Below are 10,850 nucleotides of genomic sequence, written 5' to 3'. Positions count from 1 at the left end.
TGGTTGGCTCTGCCAGGCACTGTTTTATTCTGTTAGGATCTGCAAGGCTCTCTTTGGGTCTGTTTGGCCCTGTCAGGCTCTGTTTGAATTTATTTGGTTCTGGTTGGCTCTGTGTGTACTTTTTGGTTCTGTTTAGCCATGCCAGGCTCTAATTTGCCCTGTTTGGCTCTGTTTTGCTCTGTTAGGCTCTGTTTGGCTATGCCAAGCTCTCTTTGGCTCTGTATGGCACCGTGTGGCTCTGTTTGTCTCAGTTTGGCTCTGCATGTCTCTGTTTGCCTCTGTTTGGCTCTGTTTGGATCTGCCAGGCTATTTATGACTCTGACAGGCTCTATTTGCCTCTGTTTGCCTCTGTTTGGATCTGCCAGGCTCTGTTTGGCTCTGCTGGGCTCTGTTTGGCTGTGTTCATCTCTGCTGGGCTCTGATTGGCTCTGTTTGGATCTGTATGGTTCTTTTTGGCACTGTGTGACTCTGTATTGCCATGCTGGGTTCTGTTTTGCTCTGTTTGGCTCTGTCTGGCTCTCTTTGGCTCTGCAAGGCTCTTTTTGGCTCTGACAGGCTCTATTTGGATCTGTTTGGCTCTGTTTGGCTCCGTTTGACTCTGTCTGGCTGTGCCAGGCTCTGTTTGGCTCTGACAGTCTCTATTTGGCTCTGTTTGCCTCTGCCAGGCCTAGTTTGGCTCTGTTTGGTTCTGACAGGCTCTATTTGTTGGAGATGGTTATTGTCTGACATTTGTGTAGCATGAATGTTATTTGCCACTTGTCGGCCCAAGCCTGGATATTGTCCAAGTCTTGCTTCATTTGGACATGGGTTTCTTCGGTATCTGAGGAGTCGCGAATGGTGCTGAACATTGTGCAATCATCAGCGAGCATCCCCACTTCTGACCTTATGATGGATGGAAGATCATTGATGAAACAGCTGAAGGTGCTTGGGCTGAGGATCCTACCCTGAGGAACTTCTGCGGTGATGACCTGGAGGTGAGATGACTGACCTCCAACAACCACAACCATCTTCCTTTGTGCTAGGTTTAACTCCAACCAGTGGAGAGTTTTTCCTGATTCTCATTGACTCCAGTTTTTCTAGGGCTCATTGATGCCACACTCGATTAAATGAGGCCTTGATGTTGAGGGCAGTCACTCTCACCTCATCTCAGGAGTTCAGCTCTTTTGTCTATGTTTGAAAAAGGCTGTAATGAGGTCAGGAGCTGAGTGGCCCTGGAGGAACCCAAACTGGCTGTCAGTTTGCAGGTTATTGCTAAGCAAGTACCGCTTGATAGCACTGTTGATGACCCCTTCCATTACTTTACTGATGATCGAGAGTAGACTGATGGGGCAGTAATTGGCTGTGTTGGATTTGTCCTGCTTTTTGTAAACAGGACATTCCTGGGCAATTTTCCACATTGCCGGGTAGATGCCAGTGTTGTAACTATATTAGAACAGCTTGGTGAGGGGCACAGCAAGTTCTGGAGCACAAGTCTTTAGCACTATTGCGGGAATATTGTCAGGGCCCATACCCTTTGCAGTATCCAGTGTCTTCAGCCATTATTGATATCACGTGGAGTGAATCGAATTGACTTAAAATTGGCATTTGGGATGCTGGGGACCTCCGGAGGAGGCCGAGATGGATCATCCACTCAGCGCTTCTGGCTGAAGATTGTTTCCAATGTTTCAGCCTTATCTCTTGAACGGATGTGCTGGACTCCTCCATCATTGAAGATGGGGATATTTGTGGAGCCTCCTCCTCCAGTGAGTTGTTTAATTATCCACCACCATACACAACTAGGTGTGGCAGGACTGCAGAGCTTAGATCTGATCCATTGGTTGTGGGATCGCTTGGCTCTGTCTATCACTTGCTGCTTATGCTGTTTGGCACGCCAGTGGTATGGGTGTGCATCATCTCTGCAGTGCAGTTTGGGAGAAGCAAAAGCTAGAAGTTAAAGTTAATTGCTACATTTTTATTACGATTACAAATTCCAACCAAAGCACTTAACATTTGGGTTTCCCTTAGGCAATTTTACACTTTTTCATGGTATGTGGGCGTGGCTGGTTAGGCCAGCATTTTTATTGCCCATCCCTAGTTGCCCTTGAGAAAGTGCTGGTGAGCCACCGACTTGAACTGCTGCAGTCCATTTAGTGTAGGTACAGCCACAGTGCTGTCAGGGAAGGAGTTCCAGGATTTTGACCCAGCAACAGTGAAGGAACAGGGATATATTTACAAGTCAGGATGGTGTGTGTCTTGGAGGGGAGCTTGCAGATGGTGCTATACCCATGCATCTGTTGCCCTTGTCCTTTTAGCTGGTTGAGGCCGCGGGTTTGGAAGGTGCTGTCGAAGAAACTTTGGTAAGTTGCTGAAATGCATCTTGTAGATGGTGCACACTGCTGCGTCGGTGGTGGAGGAAGTGGATGTTGGAGGTGGTGGATGGGGTGCCAATCAAACAGGCTGCTTTTTCCTGGAAGGTGTCGAGTTTCTTGTGTGTTGATGGAGCTGCACTCATCCAGGTAAATGGAGAGTATTCCATCACACTCCTGGCTTGTTTCTTGTAGATGGCCTTTATTTGATCTAACTTTTGATGCTTTCATATCGAGACTGTGTGCAACATTAATATACTGGTTGACACTGAGATGAACTTCCAATTCATTGTTCCCTTTATGACCAAGACCATCTGCTTCCAACTTGCCCATCTCCACCCATGCCTTAGCTACTCTATCAAAACCTAATTAGAGGTCTTTATGATATTGAGAGGTTATCCTCCTCTGTGTCCTTTCTAAGGCCTTTACATCCTTCCTTAAGTGTGATGCCCAGAATTATCCACTGTACTCCAGCTGAAGCCAATGATTTATAAAGTTTTAGCATGATCTCTTTACTTTTATATTCTACTCTATTTATACGAGCATACGAAATAGGAGCAGATGTCAGCCATTCGACCCTCGAGCCTGCTCCACCATTCATTAAGACCATGGCTGATCTGTTTGTGTTTCAAGTCCTACATTCCCATCTACTCCCTTTAACCTTAGATTCTCATTAGGCAAGGGAATCAGTCTACGTCTGTCTTGCAAATATTATGAGACCCCACGTCCACTGCCTTCTGAGGCTGAGTTCCAAAGTCACACAACCCTCAGAGAAAAAAAAATTCTCCTCATCACTGTCCTATAAGGGTGACCTCTAATTTTAAACAGTGCCCCCTAGTTCTGGACTAACCCACACGATGAAACATTCTTTCTGCATCCACCTTGTCAAAGCCATTCACGATCTCATATACTTCAATCAAGTCACCCCTCACTCTTCTAAACTCCAGTGGAAACAAGTCCAGTCTGCCCAACCTATCCTCATAAGATAACCTGCTCAGTCCAGGCATCAATCCAGTAAACCTCTTCTGAACCACTTCCAATGCATTTACATTCTTCCTTAAATAAGGAGGCCTAAACTGCACACAATATTAGAGATGCAGTCTCACCAATTTCCTGTATAACTGAAGCATAATATCCTTACTTGTATAATAAAAACAGAAAATGCTGGAAAATCTCAGCAGGTCTGGCAGCATCTGTGGAGAGAGAAAAACAGAATTAACGTTTCGAGTATCTATACTACATGGACTGCAGCGGTTCAAGAAGGCAGCTCACCACCACTTTCTCAAGGGCAATTAGAGATGGGTAATAACTGTTGGCCTAGCCAGCAACACCTACATCCCATGAAAGAATAGAAAAAATTCCTCATCACTGTGTACTACTTTGCCAAGTCTCATGTCATCTACAAACTTTACAATGCCAAAATGGACATGTTACAATCCCGATGGGGATCTGTAAACCAAAATAGTCAACTTTACTGAACAAACCCGAATGAAAAAATTGTTGGAGAAGATTTCACATTTTAAGGCTTTAACACAAATAAAATTAACGCAAATTAAACATGAATAACTTACATATGGAATGGTAGGTACACCAAATTCTTTTTGATGTCACAAATCGGTGGTTCAGAGCCCTGACCGGAATGCAGGATGAGCATATGGGATCGCAGCCAGGATTGGCTCTTAAGCCCCATCACATGTGCAGCCAATTTTTTTCTGGCCCCCAGTTTGCTGAGAGGAGAGGGATTGAGCTCTGAGGCAGCATCACTGCCTGTCATGAGTGTGCCCATTTTTTTTTCTCATGCCCTGGTTCACTGGAGAGGAGATTACTTTCAAGTGACCTGACACATGATAGGGTCACATCAATCAGCATGAACCCTGATTGGAAAATCAGTGAGTGGGGGTGGGGGTGGGGGTGGGGACATCATGTTTCAATTGGAGGGTTGGTATGAGGAGGTGGGGCTAGGGAGGAATGTTCCAGAACTCCTCATTGGTACAGTGCTTCTGAAAGCTGGAGCTGAACAGTTAGGCCCAGTGAGTACATAAGATAACATTTTCACAAAATAGTTTAAAAATACAGTTTTTAAAATATATATACATATATATATATTTATAATGGATGCTTAACTTTAATATGCAAACTTAAAAAATATTAAATGGTACTATCCTTCTGATTTGTTTTTGTTGGTGACTGGGGTAACAGCAATTTTGAAGTGTCAAAATGGGGTCAAATGGAAAAAAATTTGGGAAGTGCTGGAGTAGGCAGTCCATTCTGCCTGTATGGTCCCAGTTTCAGCCACAGAGTTCTTCCAAACAAAATTCCAATCCTTATCCAACAAGGGCTTAGCCAATTCTCCACAGGCAACGGCATCCCTGTAAACAGGGTTCCACCTGTATAATCTTCCACGCAATGGTGCACTTCTTTCCAAAATGTTCTCAACTCACAGTTCCTAATTTTCCTAACTGTTACTGCTTCTTGGTCAAAGGATTTTATTTTTATTTTTCATGGGATATGGGCGTCACTGGCTAGGCCAGCATTTATTGCACATCCCTTATTGCCCTTGAGAAGGTGGTGATGAGTTGCTTCTTGAACCGCTGCAGTCCATGTGGTGTACGTACGCCCACAGTGCTGTTAGGGAGGGGAGTTCCAGGATTTTGACCCAGTGACATTGAAGGAATAGCAACATAGTTCCAAGTCAGGATGGTGAGTGACTTGGAGGTGAACTTGCAGGTGGTGCTATTCCCATGCATCTTCTGCCCTTGTCCTTCCAGCTGGTAGAGGTTGTGGGTTCAGATGGTGCTGTCGAAGGGGCATTGGTAAGTTGCTGCAATGCATCTTGTAGATGACACACACTGCTGCCAGTGCATGTTGGTGGCAGAGCGAGTGGGTTTTAGAGGTGCTGGATGGGGTGCCAATCCAGCAGGCTGCTTTATCTTGGAAGGTGTCAAGCTTCTTGACTGTTTTTGGAGCTCTACTCATCCAGCCAAGTGGAGAATATTCCATCACACTTTTGACTTGTGTGTTGTAGATAATGGACAGGCTTTGGGGAGTCTGGAGGTGAGTTACACGCTGCAGGATTCCTAACCTCTGACCTGCTCTTGTAGCCTCAGTATTTCTATGGCTAGTCCAGTTCGGTTTCTGGTTAATGGTAACCAGCAGGATATTGAAAGTGGAGGATTCAGCAATGGTAATATCATTGAATGTCAGGCGGTGATGGTTATATTCTCTCTTTTTGGAGATGGTCACAGCCTGGCACATGTGTGTGTGTGAATGTTACTTGCCACTTGTCAGCCCAAGCCTGGATATTGTCCAGGTCTTGCTGCATTTGGACACAAAGTGCTTCAGCATCTGAGGAGTCGAGGATGGTGCTGAATCTTGTGCAATCATCAATGAATATCCCCACTTCTGACCTGATGACAGAAGGAAGGTCATTGATGAAGCAGCTGAAGATAGTTGGGCTGAGGACACTATGCTGAGGAACTCCTGCAGTGATATCCTGGAACTGAGATGATTGACCTCCAACAACCACAACCATCTTCCTTTGTGCTAGGTTTGACTCCAACCAGCAGAGAGTTTTCCCCCGATTCCTGTTGACCCCAGTTTTGCTAGGGCTCCTTGATGCCACATTCAGTCAAATACTGCCTTGATATCAAGGGCAGTCATTCTCACCTCACCTCTGGAGTTCAGCTCTTTTGTCCATCTTTGAAACAAGGCTGTAAGGAGGTCAGGAGCTGAGTGACCCTGGCAGAACCTAAACTAAGCGTCAGTGAGTGGGTTATTGTTAAGCAAGCGCTGCTTGACACAAGTGTTGATGACCCTTTCCATTTCTTTACTGATGATTGAAAGTAGGCTGATGGGGTAGTAATTTAGCTGGATTGGATTTGTCCTGCTTTTTGTATACAGGGCGTAACTGGGCAATTTGCCACATTGACGGTTCGATGTGAGTGTTTAGCTGTACTGAAACAGCTTGGCCGAAGGCATGGCAAGTTGTGGAGCACAAGTCTTCAGTACTATTGCTGGAATATTGTCAGGGCCCATAGTCTCTGCACTATCCAGCGTCTTCAACCTTTTCTTGATATCATGTGGAGTGAATCGAATTGGCTGAAGACGGGCATCTGTGATGCTGGGGACATCTGGAGGAGGCTGAGATGGATCATCTACTCAGCACTTTTGGCTGAAGATTGGAGCAAATGCTTCAGTCTTATCTTTTGAACTGATGTACTGAGCTCCCCCATCATTGAGGATGGGGATAGTTGTGGAGCCTCCTCCTCCAGTGAGTTGTTTAATTGTCCACCACCATTCATGACTGGATATGGCTGGACTGCAGAGTTTGGATCTGATCCATTGGTTGTGGAATCATTTAGCTCTATCACTTGCTGCTTTTGCTGTTTGGCACGCAAGTAGTCCTGTGTTGTAGCTTCATCAGGTTGATACCTCATGTTTAGGTATGCCTGGTGCTGCTCCTGACATGTCCCCTTGCACTCTTCATTGAACCAGAGTTGATCCCCTGGCTTGGTGGTAATGATAGAGTGGGGGATATGCCAGGCCATGAGGTTACAAATTGCGGTTGAATAGAATTCTGCTGCTGCTGATTGTGGACAGCACCACATGGTTTCCCAGTCTTGAGTTGCTCGATCTGTTTGAAATCTATCCCATTTAGCATGGTGGTCATGCCAAAAAACACAATGGAGAGTATCCTCAATGTGAAGACAGGACTTTGTCTCCACAAGGACTGTGCGGTGTTCACTCCTGCCGATACATTCATGGACAGATGCATCTGAGGCGGGCAGATTGGTGAGGATGAGGTCAAATTTGTTTTCATGGGCAATTAATGAGCATATCCAGTTATTTGAGGGCAAATTGCTATTTGTACAAATCAAATGGTGGAGGAACGTGAATCGATTAACAGGTTCTGAAAATTTGCACACATGGTACATCCTCTGAATTTTGTGAGTGGTTCGCACTTTAGTACCAGTAAGCATTTGTACCATGCTGTTATTTTTCAACATTTGGCCCATTACCTCTTTTGGGCCTGTCTATTTTCATTGACAATTTAAATTGTCATAGGCCAGGATTTTCTAGCCCCACCGCACAAGAGGCGGCACCCCAGCCAGAAGTCCACTGACTTCCGGCGGGATCGGAAGATCCCGGGAGCAGGTGGGTGTGGAAAATCCCGCCCATAGAATTTCAAGTCGGCAGTCTACCAAAAAGAATGCAGTATTTTAATGTTTCGAATTCTCCAGTGGAGACCTTTTTAAGAAGATCATTGCAATTCAAGCCATTGGATATATCTGGGAGCGAGATAAGAAATATGATATGACCAAAATGGTTCTCCAAGAATGTTACTTTGTCATCACTTTCCCTCTACCTTTCACAAGCAGTAACGTATCTTTCTGATATTTTCAGCTGCCGGCTGGCCATTTTCAGTGAGAACTTTGTGCAGCCATTTTTTAAATTTTTCGTTAATGGGATGTGGACATTGCTCACTAGGTAAGTATTTATTGCCCACCCCTAATTACTCTTTAGAAGGTGCTGGTGATCCGCCTTCTTGAACCACTGCAGTCCATATGGTTTAGCTACATCCAGAGTGCTGTTAGGGAGGGCGTTCCAGGATTTTGGCCCAAAGACAGTGAAGAAACAGCAATAAATAAGTCAGAACGGTGTGTGATTGAGAACTTGCGGGTGGTTGTGCTCCCATGTAGCTCCTGGCCTTGTTCTTTTAGGTGGTAGAGATCTTGGGTTTGCAAGGTGCTCTCGTAGGAGTCTTGGCGGGTTGCTGCAGTGCACCTTGTAAATGGTAGGAGGCCCTAAATATTTAAGGTGGTGGATGGATTGCCAGTCAAGTGGGCTGCTTTGTCCTTGATGGCATTGATCCTCTTGAGTGATTTTGGAGCTGCACTCATCCAGGAAAGTGGGGAGTATACCACTTGTGCTTTGTAGATGGTGGCCAGGCTTTGGGGAATCAGGAGGTCAATAACTCGCTGCAGAATTCCCAGTCTCTGATGAGCTCTTGTAACCACAGTATTTACACGGCTGGTCCAGTTAAGTTTTTGGTCAATTGGAAATCTCAGGATGTTGATGTTGCAGATTCAGTGAAGGTAATCCCATTGGATGATGGTTAGGTTGTCTCATGTAAGAGGTGGTCATTGCCTGGCAATTGTATGTTACTCGTTACTTAGCAGCCCAGGACTGAATGTTGTCCAGCTCCTGCTGCATGCTGGCACAGACTCCTCCATCAGCTGAAGCGTTACGAATGGAACTGAACATTGTTCCTCGACCTGAAACGAGATTCAGGCTGTCCTTTAAATGGGCGTCAAGCATGCCCTTAAAGGACTGCTGGAGGCCCCTCAAAGGTTAGTTGTTTAGTTTTTATTTAAATTTTTAATCCTTTGGCTCGCTGGTAGCCTGTTCTTGTCGCCTATAAGCTTCTGCATCCTCCCCAGCCAGACTTATCTCCACCGGCCAGCTGTGTCCTACAGCCAAACCATTTGCTGCTGCAGTGATGCATTTGGCACTCACAGCTGGGAAACCATTTGAATCTCCCTACTGTCACATTGGGCGGGCACACCACTGATAGTGCATCCACTTGCTGCCCAAGTAGCAAATCTCCTTCTAGACAGCCCATTGTCTGACTCATGGCAAATGTGCAATTTTCAAAGATGCAGCAGCAAATCAATGTCAATACAAGAAGTGAGCTCAACTTTTGTGGGCAAATTATTAGAAATTATAAGGAAATTGTTCTGGTGGCTCAGCAATTTTATGCAGAGTTTTAAAGAGCAGCATTTGATCCATGATCTGTGCTGATTCATTTGATCTCAGTTGAGGTAATTGGGACACTATGATTATCCATGGTGCCCTTGGTTAGAGAGTGCAAAATTGCTTATGGTTCCTTCACCCTTTTGCAGCTCTTGCGGGAAGAGCACATTGTGAATATAGGCTTAATTTGGAGACAAATATCAAAGCTTAAATGAATAATTAATTACCACTGGAATGACTGGCACCTATTGGACAAAACAATTAGCTGGTAGAAGATTCTTTGAAGGGGAAAAATTACAAGGTACAATATGTCACAATGCAAAAATAGATTTAATAAAGGGAAGAATATCAATTTCAAAAAGCCCTTTCTCCAAAATGGCCATAAAGTATTGCAAACAGGTTTTTGGGTAAACAACATTTGATGAGCAAATGTATCAAGAAAATGGCAGAGCAATGCAATAATAGTTTCAGTGAATAAATTTCTCAGTGTTACTGAGCCATGGTGACCCCCAGATCGAAGATTCAATTGATAGACTGTGCTGTTAACTCAGCTCAGTTGAGAGCAGTGAGGGTATTAAATAAAAACAGAATTACCTGGAAAAACTCAGCAGGTCTGGCAGCATTGGCGGAGAAGAAAAGAGTTGACGTTTCGAGTCCTCATGACCCTTAAACAGAACTAGTCATGAGGACTCGAAACGTCAACTCTTTTCTTCTCCGCCGATGCTGCCAGACCTGCAGAGTTTTTCCAGGTAATTCTGTTTTTGTTTTGGATTTCCAGCATCTGCAGTTTTTTTGTTTTTATATCAAGGGTATTAAATAAGCTTATGTAGCCATTAAGTGAGGATAGGAATAGATGGAGTGATAGACTGGGCTAGGCTCAGCATCTATGATGAGATTGCCTACCAATCCTAACTGCGTAGCCTCGTGCAGGAAGAATGGTCATTTAGATAAGATATCAGAGGGAAGCAAACTGAATTGTTGCTTGCAGGAAGCAAGAGGTGAAGTGGAGAAAGGTTGAGGCAAGTGTGACAAATTGTAAAACTAATTTGCTGAATGATGAGAAAGTGGAATCAAGGGGAAGTTCTCCCCATGGGGTTCCTTCTTAGCCCAACACCGTCATTCCACTCATGCAATTATATATTTTTCAAGGAACGCTTCACGAATTTGCATGTCATCCTTTCGCAGGGGCCATGCTAATCTTCTCTGTATCGTTCCAATTTTTAGTGTATGGGCCACCAAATTATAGCATGACCTCTCTCCCCCACTCACTGATCATCCAATTAGTGTTCCCATTGAAGTGGGGTAACTGATTAGGCTGGACATGCATTAATGTCTTTAGGATTAAAAAAATGGACAAATGTAGTTATGAGAGCTCTTTCTAAGCATGATGGGAAATATAGCCAACACATAGACATGATGAGTATATAGCCAGTACTTTGGAACCCAACTAACAATCACAAGTCATAAAACTTAATGACCTTCACAGGATGGGTAAACAAATGTTAGGGTGATAAAAGCACAGACTGGGAGGTGTTAGATCTGTGGCATTCCCAGCCTCCCAGTGAGATAACAGAGGACATTTGCAGCCTGAATAATTCTGCTTATTAAGTGCATAACTGGAGGTTGTACTGGGCAGTATACTGAAATGTGATAACTAAAAGATATACATATGTGATGCAGCCTTTGTATCAGAGAGACAATATCAGTTTCTGTCACTGGATCAAAATTCGACAGCAGAGGATGGGTGAGTAT

The 10,850-nt window shown here is 44.5% G+C and overlaps 1 pseudogene; it reads right to left on the bottom strand.

Annotated features, from left to right (window-relative positions):
* Positions 1-10,233: 10,233 nt before the first annotated feature.
* On the bottom strand, positions 10,234-10,351 carry LOC121285351 (annotated as a pseudogene).
* Between the last annotated feature and the right edge of the window lie 499 nt (positions 10,352-10,850).

Source organism: Carcharodon carcharias, chromosome 12 (assembly GCF_017639515.1).
Source record: "Carcharodon carcharias isolate sCarCar2 chromosome 12, sCarCar2.pri, whole genome shotgun sequence".
NCBI classification, from domain to species: domain Eukaryota; kingdom Metazoa; phylum Chordata; class Chondrichthyes; order Lamniformes; family Lamnidae; genus Carcharodon; species Carcharodon carcharias.
This window is presented reverse-complemented; position numbering and strand designations above follow the sequence as displayed.